The following is a 13,946-nucleotide window of genomic DNA, read 5'->3' as shown; positions in this document are numbered from 1 at the left end:
GTCATAAAAAAAGAAAATATATTTACAGTGCTGTACTGTATAGTTATGGTTGTTATTTATTTTCAAGAAAATCTGCATGTAAGTGCATCCTTGCTATTCAAACCTATGTGTTAAAAATCATATAGTTTTATATATTAACAAAATGTTTTAATTCATTCTACCAAAAATTTATGGCAGAAAAGGCCTTTAAAATTCAATTGTTAATGTAGTTTCTAAATGAAATTTCTCACTGATCAAAGTTATTGTGTGCCCTCAAATATTAATATCACTTTCTCATGTGATAGAACATTTTTAACTTGGTGACTATAATGAGCATGAATGTGCACCAAGGAAGGAATTGTTGTTTGCCTCAGCTCAAGATGCAGAGTCATCTTGACCAATGGTATTGTCTATCAAATATGGCTCATATTCACCTCTGAAGACTGGTGGAAGCAGGGTATGAATGTTATGTTGACCATGGAAGACAACTCTAGGAGACAATACTGCACCAGAACTGTCTAATGGAATTGGTCGAGTGCCAGCTCTACTTCTCTTTCTGTAAAAAGCTTGCTCCCTTCTCTAGCCTTCTGTGGGAGCCAATTCTTAGATGTATCACAAGCTTCATCTCAGCATCTGGCTCTTGGAAACCAAGCCTGCAACAGTAATTTTTGCATATTTTATTGGCCTAGAGAAAGAAACTACTGCATCTAAACTGTCTAGTCTCATTATGTGGTCCATAATATTTTGGATTCAAAACAATGTTTCTATCCCTCTTAAGGGCATGGTTTAAAAATAAGTGCCAGTACTTATTGTGTGTTAGCTACAATGCTAAAGGCTCAAAATAATGAACTGAAGAAGAAACATAGTTTTAAATTTAATATATTCTTAGGCTAGGGAGGGTGAGAAATGACTGCAATAAGTGCTCTGCTGACATATAGAGAAAACGCACAAAAAAGCTGATCTTATGTGCTTGGTTTCAGAGTGTCTTAAATTAAGGTGATGTGACATTTAATGATAATATTAGAATTTATATAGCTATTGCACAGATACTATGTCATTTGGTTTTCAATATCCTTATGTGTTAAGCTAATTATTATAAAATCTTATGGATAATAAGGCAAAGATTGTCTTCTGACCTCAGTGTGTGTTCTCTGTTAATCCAACTCACCTCCTTTTCTCCCTCCCCCTCCCCAAAGTGGACAAGAAGGAAAAGACTTGTGGACAAGAAGAAAAAGATTCTACCAATAATCTTGTGTTGGTATTTTTCACTTCCATGATCAAACTCTGATCCCATAACGTGAGAAACTTACTGACCAATAAAACAAGGTTCTTGAGAAACCTTCTTCAAAAGCTATATCAACTCCACTATTATATACTGAAGAAAATAAATGCATTTCAAGTTAAAATTTAAATTTTTTATTAAACCAAGGCTTTGCTTAAAGTGAGTATGCTTACTAGCTGAATTTACATCCTCATTTGACTGTAATCTTTGAACAGTTTCAATGTCCTAGGGTTATACACATTTGTTGACTTGAATGTTTTACTTAAAAATTGTGGGAGCAGGAGAGATAGCACAGGGGTTAAGGTACATGCCATGTATGTGGTCAGCCTCAGTTTCACCCCCAGCACCACCAGCTGCAACCTGGAGGTCCCTGAGCATGGCTAGATGTGGCCCAAAGATCCAGAAGCTTCACCAAAGTGGCCCAGATAATAACAAACATTTCAAATTTCAAGCAACACCATATCCTTGGGCTGGAGCAATAGCACAGCGGGTAGGGCATTTGCCTTGCACTCGGCCCACCCGGGTTCGATTCCTCTGCCACTCTCAAAGAGCCCGGCAAGCTACCGAGAGTATCTTGCCCACATGACAGAGCCTGGCAAGCTACCCGTGGTGTATTCGATATGCCAAAAACAGTAACAACAAGTCTCACATGGAGATGTTACTGGTGCCTGCTCGAGCAAATCAATGAGCAACAGGATGACAGTGACAGTGACAGTGACCATATCCTCAGGCCCTTGCATCAAACTACAGGCCCTGTTGGCTAAGAATAAACTAGAAGGCACCCACAAAATAAATAAGTATTGTTGGAAAGTAGACATCACAACTTAGTAGCAATTTTACTTGTGTGGAAGTTTCGTCATCATCAATGCTATTATTCTCATCATTGTCATTATTTGATAGCACAAGAAATTGACTTTGCATTGAGTATCTTGTCTGCTCTACCTCATTTAACCTTCCTGATTGCTCTTGAGATTCATAGTGCATTCAATTTACACATAGTAGAACAAACGCTGATCATTTCTAACACATTGCCTTTTCATAGCCCAGAGTTCTTAAAGATCTTCACAATGGCCTCCAAAACTAATAAATGGCCTCCAAAACCATCTTCAGCACCGAAGGTATATAAAGTATCTGTACTACAAAAATAAATTTTAAATAATAAAGTCTGAATGGCTGAAGAGTTAGTACAGCGGATAGGGTTCTGGCCTTGCATGCATCTGACCAGGGTTTGATCCCTGGCACCCCATATGGTGTCCTGAGCCCACCAGAAGTAATTCCTGAGCAGAAAACCAACCCTGAACATTGCCATATATGGTACAAAAGCAAACAAACCAACCAAAACAATTATAAAGTTGCTTCTTCCAAGAGCTATCATTTAAACTCTGCTATAATTTTAACTACTTAATAATACACGGAAGAGCCTGACAAGCTCCCCGTGGCATATTCGATATACCAAATACAGTAGCAATAACAGGTCTCATTCCCTTGACCCTGAAAGAGCCGCCTCCAATCATTGGGAAAGACGAGTAAGGAGAGGTTGCTAAAATCTCAGGGCTGGGACGAATGGAGACGTTGCTGGTGCCCGCTCTAGCAAATCAATGAACAACGGGATGACATTGATACAGTGATACTTAATAATGCCTCACTTCAATATTTGTTATGTTCCAGCAGTTTTCTTTTTCTTTCCATATAATTCCACGTGGAATTATATTCTTTTTGCATCAGGGCAGTTTCTTTCTCTTTTCCTTGTCATATCACACAACTCTGATTATGATTCATGTCTTTTAGGTATTTGGAAGAAAACATAAGAAACCATTATGCTGGCAGAATTACTGATTTGAAAAGGAATATGAAGAATTTATTTTCACCCAATTAAGTTTTTTCTTTATTCTTAATTTTTATTTAAAATGTTTTTATTGAATCACGGTGAGATAGATTCTTACAAAGCCGTTCATGATTGCGTTTCAGTCATGAAATATTGCAATACCCATCCCTCTACAAGTGTCCATTTCCCAGCAGCAGTGTCCCCAGGTTCCCTCCCATCACCCCCCACCCCCACACTCCCCAGTCTGCTTCTATGGCAAGGCTCTTCTTCTCTCTCTGTCTCTGTCTTTCTCTCACACCCATTTGATTTTATAGGGTTTTGTGATCCTGTCTCCTGAATTCCCAAGCAGATCACATTTCACTGAACAATTACATTCTTGATTATTTATGCACAGCATTTCTGTGAACAACAAGAAAGTATTCACCATTTTTGTAAGCTACATTCTATAATTTTCTCCGGCCACTTTTATCTACTAGTTCAAAGTGTTCAGCACACTAACTGCACACGAGCGGCATCTCTGGGCTCAGGCTGCCTGAGCCCACATACCGAATCTCATGTTAATTAGCTATGTGACTTCTAGACATTTTATTTGGACCTTCTGTACCTGGTTTCCACGTCTATAAGATAGTATGAGCCTATATACACAATTCATATATTATTATGAGGATTAAATAAGTTAATGTAGGACAAGTAGAAACTTAGAACCATACTTGGAACTGAGTAGCAAGCACACTTATATACTTTAAATACCCTTTGCATTATGTATTCATAATTCAAATAAGCTACAATCTCTCAAATATAGTTTCAGTTAAGATGAACATTTTCCCCATATTTTTCCCAACAAAATGATGGATTTTTAAGATTTCTTTTTATAGTCCCCCTACAATAAAAATATTCTATTTTAAAGTTATAGTACTAAGGAGATAGCTATAAATAAGAGCTGGTTGTTATTCTATGGTTTAATTTTTGGCATGTGTATTCTGACTTAAAATTACATTCATACCAGTGGCAGAAGATACCTATTAGATTATTTATTTGTCCAAGTACGTGCCTGAATTGGGATTTTGTGGCAACAACTAACGTGCTGAAATGTGCAAGTTTCTCAATATTTTTCTGCAAAATTAATTTACTTTGAAATAAATGTAGCCTTCTTCCCTCATATAATTATTCCCAGAAACAACGTTTCCATCCTTTCCTCTTCTCCCCTTTAGCAATCCTCTTACAGGCATGAATTAAGGAACCAAATTTGAAGCATATTCTGCATAGTGGTTTTCTGAAGAGCCTTATAAAGGCACATTTGGGTTATATATAGATTTTTTTTTCCATTTTTGATCACCTGGCTGTGATAAGGGCTTACTTCTGACTCTGCACTCAGAGTTACCCATGGCAGGCTCTAGGTACCATATGGGAGATACGTGTTCTACCTGCTGTACTATCTCTCTGGCCCTCGGGCTATATTTCAATTTAAGAACACCAAGGAAGAGAGGATTTTAATACATAATATAAGTTGACACACCTAAATCACTTATTCCATACATCAGCTTTCACTTTTCCCCAGGAGTACTACTGTTGACTAATATAATTTTTAGCTCTTTAAATTTTAGAGAAAGATGTTTTTAACTTCTCCAAAATGGTAACATTACTCATAATTGTAATTTAATATATTCACATAATTTATCTATTATTTAAAGTCCTACTAATTTCTTTCATTTTTATTTTTCGGTACACACTCAGTGGTGCTCAGGGTTTACTCTTGGCTCTGTACTCAGGATCAATCCTGACAGTGCTCAAGGGACCAGTCAGTGCCTTAATCCCTATTCCTATACTATCATTCTGATCCTGATTCTTATTATTTTCAAATAGCAGTAATTTACTTAATGTCATAAATATTTGTAGAAAATCTTGAACTTCAACCAACAGTAGGCTTGAAATTCAAAATTGAAAAGTTTTATATTACTCAGCAATTTTATATTACCTAGTTAGTTGTACCTAACAGAAATGTAGTTCATGTATGTCATTTTTAATTTCCTAATAGTCACATTTTAAAATTACATAAACATGTTTTATTTAACATAAAATATCCTGAGTATTGCTATTTCAATATCTAACCAACATGAAAATTTATGAAGGAGAGCAAAATCTATTTTCATCTATATTACAATAGACATTTTTATACATTTTATACTGAGATTGGAACAAGAGATTTGTTCAATGACTTTAATTTTCTTCTTAATTTGCTAAATAAATGCATTTCATTTCCTTTTGCTTGTTATTTTTTTTACCACTCCCAGTGGTGTTCTGTGATTATTCCTGGCTTTGCAATCAAGAATAACTCCTGCTGAAGCCCAAGGGACCCAGGTAAGCTGTGTGCAAAGCAAGCACCCTCTCCACTTACTACCTGCTAAGCCCCCTAAATTGTATTTAATACAACATTTAGCTAAAGAAAAAAACAGTTGTGTGGAGTATGGAAAGTTAATAAGCCTAAAAAATATTAATATTGAAAACATTAAGTGCAAGTTTATTTATTTATTGAGTTTCTTAATTTTTTTCCTTCTCTGATTTTCAAGAATTGTGCATGAGTACTGTTTTATATGCAATTAAAACTGAGGATAAGATCATAATGACATTGCTTTGACCAATCTGGGAACATAGTAAATTGCTAATAATGCAATGGTTTGAGATAATCTTTTCCTTTTAGAATTTAAGAATATTGTACATTTCATGAAAAATGTATTATGTCTTTCCTTTTCTTTCCCTTCTAGCTAGCTCTTTCCTCTAACAAAGGACACAAGCGGCAGATGGATGGGAAGGGACTCGGGGCTGTTCATTGGTGGGTGGGTCAGCCATCCCTTTGTTTTTGTGTACTGAGGCCCTGGATATATGCCAGCGGAATGTAAGGGTAAAAGAGCAATGCCGGCTTTAGGCAGAGTGTTCATTCATAATTAAGTTGCTTCGTAGCAGAACCATCAAAGGAAAACTTCAAATACCCGACAGCAAAGCCACCTGTGCTAAAAGAAGCATGATCATGCAGGGGAAAGGCAATGCTGCTGGCAAATACTCAGGAAGCACTGAGCAGAGAGAATATTTTGAAATACAAAAGCAAGACCCTTGTCAGAGGAACCTGGAAAGCTTTTGTTAAGCCTGAAAAAGGATTTATTGCTGGTCTGATATTGATGTGCAAGCGACTGTATATCATTAAGTCGGGGTGCATTGTGTTGCCTCAAATTGGAGGTAAATTATAAGCAAATGACATCACTTACGGAATATTTAGTCTACATCAACTAGACACGATGAGTACAATATCTAATTGAATCCTGTCAGCAACGGTGATGCTAGCTGCATTTTACAGACAGGGAAACAAAAGCTTAGAGAGTTTCAGAATGGCCTCAGCTCACAACCATTAAGAGACATAGTCAAGCTTTGACCACAGATCCCTGTCTACTGAGCTTAAGATTTTTGTGCTTTTGTACCCTAGCTCCACACACCTGGGTCTGACCATTAAGGATACATTCCCACGACTGGATGACTGTCAGAGACCCTAGGTCAGGATTAAGGATTAATCTATTTTAAACATCTCCCACATTCAGATCTTTTAAAAAGCCAGCTCCGGTAGCCAAACTTTTCTTAGGAATTTTGAGGAATTGTAGGGTTTCCAGCTAACCAATGGGGCTATATAAACTTCCTAAAGAGACTTCCCAGTCAGGCATTCATGGTTCTGAATCCAAAGGATTTGGGTCAAACACATATAAGCTAAAGAACACCGTAACAGAACCTGCCTGGATCATTTTTCTATGCTTCCTTCAGTGATATTAAATAGAATCAGATGCATGGACCAGGCCATTCACATCACCTTCTAAGAGCCCAGGTTCATACTGATGATAGATAGGAAAGGCCTTTTGATATGCTCTAGCTAAGATGCCTTGTTTTATTCATGAGGAACTCAAAAAGGTGAAGATCACAGGCCTAGCAAACAACAAAGACAGTCTGGAACTCACATCTCTCCTGACAAAGGTAATGACCACTGGATGACTTCCCAGTCCTCCTCCCTACAAACCCTTCTGCTCCCAATCCCCATGCTCATGGCCAACTATAGTCTAAACTCACTGGCAGAGCTTATTTTCTTAACAGCTTCTTAAACATTTTATTAAAGAACTGTGATTTACAAAGTAATTGATAGTTGAGCTTTAGGCATATATTTCAACACCAATCCTACCGCCAGTGTCAACTTCCCTCCACCAGTGTTCCCATATTCCCTCCCCACCCCAATCTCCAACCCATCTCAGTCTGTCAACTCGACAGCCACATTACAAAGTTTCGGTGGTTGCAGCTTAGATCTCATGTATTCAGTTTTGTTTGTCTATGTTTTGGATATACGGCTATACCGTGCATTCATATCACTGGGGTAACTGAAGCTGATTCCTTCAACAACAGCTTCTTATAAAAATATGCTACTGTTTCAAGCATTGCAGATAACAAGTGCCTCTCTAGGGTTATGGTACTCGAACTTATGGTGACCTACTACTATTCATTCTGGAGTATGCAGAACTTTTTAGTATAAGTCCCTCAAATAATTTTGTTATTATTATCATCAGCAAACAACCTTTTGAGCAACTTTCACGCTGACATGACATTTGGTATGTAGCCTTTAGATGGTGCTAATGTTCTACACAAAGTTTGCAAGGATTTAACTCAGAATCAAGGTAGTCGAAGAGATCTCAAGAAACTGGAGACAACTTATATCACCTATTCCCTTGTTTTGTCCTCTCAGTAGCAAACCCTAGGCCTTGGATAACACAATAAAAAATGCCAGATTTGGGGACGGGGGAATTGTGAGCAAGAATGATGAGTGGAGTGGAAGTAACACAAGGACATTGGTGGTGGGTCTTGAACATGTTGAAAAGTGGAGTAACTTACCAAAACTGTATATGCCAGTACTATTGTAAATATATGACCTAAATTAAGTTTAAAAAACCACTTTGGTGGTGATGTAATAACTGTTCATTGTAACTAAAACCACTAACATTGTTATAACCCTGTTATCTAAACTATAATTTTTAAAAAGAATCTAGTTACACTTCAGTGCTCTGTGTCTTGCCTTGGGAACATCCTCACAAACACCTTTGGTGGTATTTTGATAAAAATGCATTTGTCTCCAGCTTGGGTCCTTGGGAGAGAGCCTAATGGGCTGGAGCACTGATCAAGAATTCATAAAGGCTTGAGTCTGATGCTCTCCCAAGCACAATCGGGCGTAGCCTTGGTGGCCCCCAGAACTGCTGGTCCCAGAACAGCCCACATCACTGTGCTTAAACATTAAAATATCAAGTCCACAATGTCATGATATCTTCAGATGTAGACCTTGGATCCTCTTAGCCCCAATAGGAAGGCCCAAAATATATTTCTGGGACTTTGGTTACCATAAGCTTTTGCCGATACTAAGAGTACCAGAATTTTCTAAGCAGATTTCTTACAATCCATGCTTTCAGGCAAAACTTTAAACATGAATACACATTCTCAGAATTCAGATTCATGTTATGTCTTTGTGCACTGACTAGAGCTTACAGCAGTCTTGTTTTATAATATCCAATTGTGTGGCTGGATTGTGTGATGGAGCCATTCATTTTGTGAGGCACTTTTCTTTAGGAAAGCCTCATTCATTCACTTAAGAAAAACTGGTTAAACCTAACATCATTCATTTTTTTCAGGCTCTGAAAAGAGGGGTTAAAAAAAACCCATGTAACACCATAGCAACCATTCTATAGCAAGCTTTTATGTCTTGTTTCTGCTCTTTTCTACACATTGTGAGTGCCTGAGACTCCATTTGTCTAATAGTTCTTCCAAAAGAGACAATGCTTCACTCTCCAGTATTTCCTTGCTAATGCGGTGGGTGACAAGCTGTGTGTCACAGTTGCATTGAGAAGTCCTGGACATTGTTGAGGTTTTCTATGCAGAAAGGAAAATAGCTCCTTGTCCCTTTTCAGAAAATTCTGCACATGTAAGAGATAACAGAGGTTCTCCAAAGTAGCACATCATATTCAGTATGTATATGTACATATACACATGAACACACACAACACACATACACACTCATACATACATATATGGCATGAATAACAGAAAAAGAACCTGAGGACAAGGGAGCAGGGAAGGAGGGGTGAGGTTCAGGAGGTAAGTGATGTTTTCTTTTCTTTTTTAATTTTTTTACTAATTGATGTTCTGTGATATACAATGATGTTAAATCATTGTTTCTCATGCACATAATTCAGCAACATGCCCATCACCAGTGTGTCCTCCTCCCTCCCCCAAGGACCCCAACATCCTCCTTGTAAGATTTATCCCCCACAACCAAGTAATTTATTTCCTCCCTCCCCCAAGGACCCCAAAACCCTCCCTGTAAGATTTCTCCTCCCGCAACCAACTCAATTATGTGCATCTGTTCTTCTATTCTGTTACCTTTGGTTGGTCCTTTTTTGCTTCCTTGCTGTGTAGCATTAAGTCCTACGTATGAGAGGGATCATTCTGTAACTGTCCCTGTCCTTCTGATTGACTGGTAAATATAGTTTTCATCTATATTTTCTGCTAAAGAAAAATTTTGGAGAGTCATAACACCATTATTCTAATGTCTAAAAATTACAGTAGGGTAGGGAAAATCTGTTCATTCAGAAAAATCATGTAAAGGCACAATTAGATACAAAAGCTTGAAAATCTTTGAGATATAGTTTGAATTGAAGTACAGCAAGAGCTTTTATCTAAGTAAAATAGATTCCAACTTAGAAAAGAGTTAGAGAAAAAGTATAAATAATGCCTGTGTGCTATTCACTTAGGTTGTTAATTTTTGTCATGTATGTTTTCTCTCTATCATATGTTTATATCTTCTGAGCTATTTGAGATTAAATGGCATTATAATACCCCTGTGTTTCTGAATATTTATCTATGTATTTCCCAATAATAAGACATTTTCTGCCATAAACAGAGTAAAATTATGTACTCCACACTCAAATTTCAATAATTATTTCAAAGCTTATTTATAACAAGTTTTCTCTGATCCAGTATCCACTGGAGTACATTACTAGTGACATTATTTCATTTGAACTTCATAGGATTGAATATTTTCAGAAATTTAGGTATTGTATAAAGCAGCGTTTTCTAATTTGGGGCCATATACACTCCATCCCACCACTCTCCCCCCACCCCAGCATTAGCCCCAGCATATTTTAAAGGAGCCACAGGTGAAATTTACATAAATAGAAGTGGCCATGGCATAAGAGGGGCAAGCAAGAGGTAGGATGGGGCCATTATTGGGAAAAGGTTGAGAAACACTGGTATAAAATATCAAATTTTAAATATTGGCTTGGCAAATACTTCATAGAATGCTTAGCAGTTTGTTGTTGGTACAGAAGGAATGAGCAAATGCACATTTCAAATACCTTTTTGTAAATAAAGCTTCCTTCTTCTATACCATTTTCCCTGTTTGATTTCTCTAAGACATTAGGGTCCTATTAACAACCAGGTGTCTTTTATAGAAGTAGAGATTTGATCAAATGGTTGCATCTAGAAGTAGAGCTGGGTGGAGAGAGCATAGCTTGCGGAAAGGTGTGGTCTGAGACTTGACTTGGTCTTGCTACATTTAGAAAGACAACAAAAGACTTTCTTATTGATTTGAAAAATTTCCAGAGTAGGCTGCAAAATGGTAAATTTCCAGGATTAAGTGGTTGCTCCTGTGTGACAAACAACCCCTGGGAGTCTAACAGCACCCCAAAGCATAAATCCTACCTGTCATAATGTACTTAACTAGTGTATTTAACTTTGAAAATACGTAATTCCCTGATTGTCTGGAGAGAGTACTAGTTTAGTAAGAAGAGACATTCAAGCTAAGACTTGAAGGATAGTTGAAAGATAGTTAGGTGGAGAGGGTTAAGACAGTAATGGCATGTGTGGGGCGATTGGGGAAAGTCTGAAAGAAGGAACTACAGAAACTGGGTGTGGAAAGTGAGGTGGAGAGTCAAAGAGCATGGCATGAAAAGGCATGTAGTCCTGACCTGTTTCTGCAGGAAATTTGCTTTTCTAAATCAAGTTTTAAACTCGATTGAAGGTGACTACAAAATCTTTGCAGTATTTAACCCCAAGTAACTTTTCTATCCAAAGATATTTCTTGCATAGAAAAATACTTATAGTTACTCTTGTTTTACCAAAGTAATACCCTCCTTGTGTTACTTAGTCAAGCAAGAGGAAGACATTTCTCATCCCATTTGGAGGCAGTATCTCACTCAAAAATTCTGAGCTGTAAAAATTTGATGAGAAATTTTGTAAGCCCTGTAAAATCTAATGCATCCTGGATTTATTTATTATTCATATATGGTAAGAGATGCAGACATGAAAATGACTGTTATGAAGGAAGTTCTCACTCACAGATTCTTAGAATAGAAGACACTCCGTGGCATTCAGGACCACATGAGGTGGAAGGTGGGGGGATTACCAGTATCAGTCAGGAGGCAAGAGGAATGAGGGGAAAACATGGCAAGAGCCTGGTTTTATTTATTTATTTATTTGCAAGAAGGGTTGAGCAAGAAAAGGTTAACTCACTAAGTGTACTTAGGATTGACCTGTTTGAATAATTTTGTCAGGTTTTCAGCTGGGTGGTCCCCAGGCCCCCAGTAGCTGGGATAATTTTAGGCATAGAAATAGTGTCTTAAACTGCAGCAATCTGATCAAAAGAGATAAATAGTGAGTATAGACTCAGGATTGGTTAGTTGTAAGAAAATTGTGTATTATTTCTAGGAATTAATTTTAGGAGGAGCAGTTCCATTCTGAAGTCTCAAGATCCCAAGTTGTCTAATCATCAAAAAATATAAAAAATAAAGGACATGACAGCAGTTCCACCCACAATTAAGTAGGTACTTGTTGGGAAGGTCTTTTATATATATATAAAAGTCAGCTTTTGTATTGTTACCTATCACCTTGTACTTAATGAGTCATGCAAATTTCAAATTCTAGTAATAACAGTATTTCTGTTCTGAAATGCTTCATCTACTATGTTGCTTAGGGTCATTTTCAGAGATTCTGTCAGCAACTTCCTTTTGTATGACCATCGATAATATCCCATTTTAAAATCTATTTCAGTGCATATTGATGGAATTTTCAGCCCTGCAGTATGGCCTCAATTGTGTTGTTGTTTTTCTCTTCCTAATTTTCACATGCCTAATAGCTCCCCTTTCTGCTGTAGCTTTACTCACTTATGCAGCAAATAATCATTGAGGGCCCTCTAATAACCTGTCGCTATCTGAGTACTAAGGGTATACCAGGGAAGAAGGGATGGGTATTCGAGCATTGTATAACTGAGATTTAAACCTGAAAACTTTGTAACTTTGTAACTTTCCACAATAAAAAATTAAAAAAATTTAAAAAAAGGGTATACCAGGGAAGAAAACAAACAAAAATTCCTGTTATTGGGAAACTTTAATTTTAATCGGGAGACATACAACAGATAATAAACATAATAAATATGTTAATTGCCCAGTATGTAATAGTACAGTGATAGTACTATGGGGGAAAGTAAGTAGGTCTGGGAAAGAGATATAGGGACTATGGACAGGGTATGAGAGAAATCTGAAATAGGGTGAACAGGGTAAACCACACAGAGAATGAAATATTTGAGCATGAACGCGCTAATGGAATTGACAAAATGTGATGATATCTGAGGATTACGGATGTGGTTTCACTCACTATTCCTGTCATATCCTAAGGTTTAGGTGAGGGTTTAATAAAAGGAGTAGAGAGAAGATAACATGACTTGCAGAATCCCTGCATATTCTATAGAGGTGGGGAGCTAGACCCCTCCTTAGAGGAACTGTCCTGGACCAGGTAAGAAAAAAGTCAAACAGAGACTGAGGAATAAGAGTCGTTAGTGCAATTATTATAGAGGGAGTCATGTTGTTTAACGACTTAAATGTGGACTCCAAAACATCTCAGGTTAATGGACTGAAAGGGGAAACTGAAGAAGATATTTGAGCAGCATCAGCCAGAGATAATAAGACAAGTGCAGGAAAGAAGAAAATGAGGACATGGAAGGAGATAATCCAGGAGAGGTGAACAATGCATCACTTAATCAAGGACCGAGTGGAGTTAGATGACACTAGAAGAGAGTATCAGGCGACTGTAGCTAGAGATGTTTCATAAAAGAACAGAGAAATGTCACCTTGCTTCGGGAAGTGGGATCCAGCTACTGCAGATTGCAGAAATGGTGAAATGAAAATGACGGATGAGCCAAACAAGCCTACTGTGATTTTTTAAAGGTTTCTGGGAAGGGAAAGAAGAAAAGTTCTAAGTGGTGATGTCCAGCGGCTTACTCTGTACAGTTCAGGGCCTGGTTATTTTCTACCACAGTCAACTCCAAAATTTGTACTGAAGTAATATTGGTGTATGATATAACTGTATGGTTTCAGGTCCTCAGTATGCATTCAAGTTTCTATTCATGACCATCTATTTAACACTTTTACTTAATTGATCCGCCCCTTCCCGCTTCCATTCTAGTGTCCACTATTTTATGCTTGTGGTTCTAAAATATTGCTTTAGCTTTATAAAGTTCACGAATTTTGTGTTTTGGTTTATGTATCACATATGAGTGAAATCACTTGATCTCTTTCTCCATCAAACTAATTTTGGCTTCCCTTTATTTTTATTTTTGTTGTGCATGTGATGTTTGTTTGCTTGTTTGTTTTGGTTTCAGGGCTTCAGGGACCATGTGACCATATGTAGTGCTAGGATTTGAACCAGGCTGTGGCTGCAGCAGTAGAGTAGGCGAGCACCTTGATCTCTGTACTATCCTTCCCATACCCTTTTAAAAAATCCTATGTTGATTGAGGC

This window comes from Sorex araneus, chromosome X (assembly GCF_027595985.1).
Source record: "Sorex araneus isolate mSorAra2 chromosome X, mSorAra2.pri, whole genome shotgun sequence".
In the NCBI taxonomy this organism is placed as follows: Eukaryota; Metazoa; Chordata; class Mammalia; order Eulipotyphla; family Soricidae; genus Sorex; species Sorex araneus.
The sequence above is the reverse complement of the archived record's forward strand: the minus strand, read 5'-3'. Positions refer to the sequence as shown.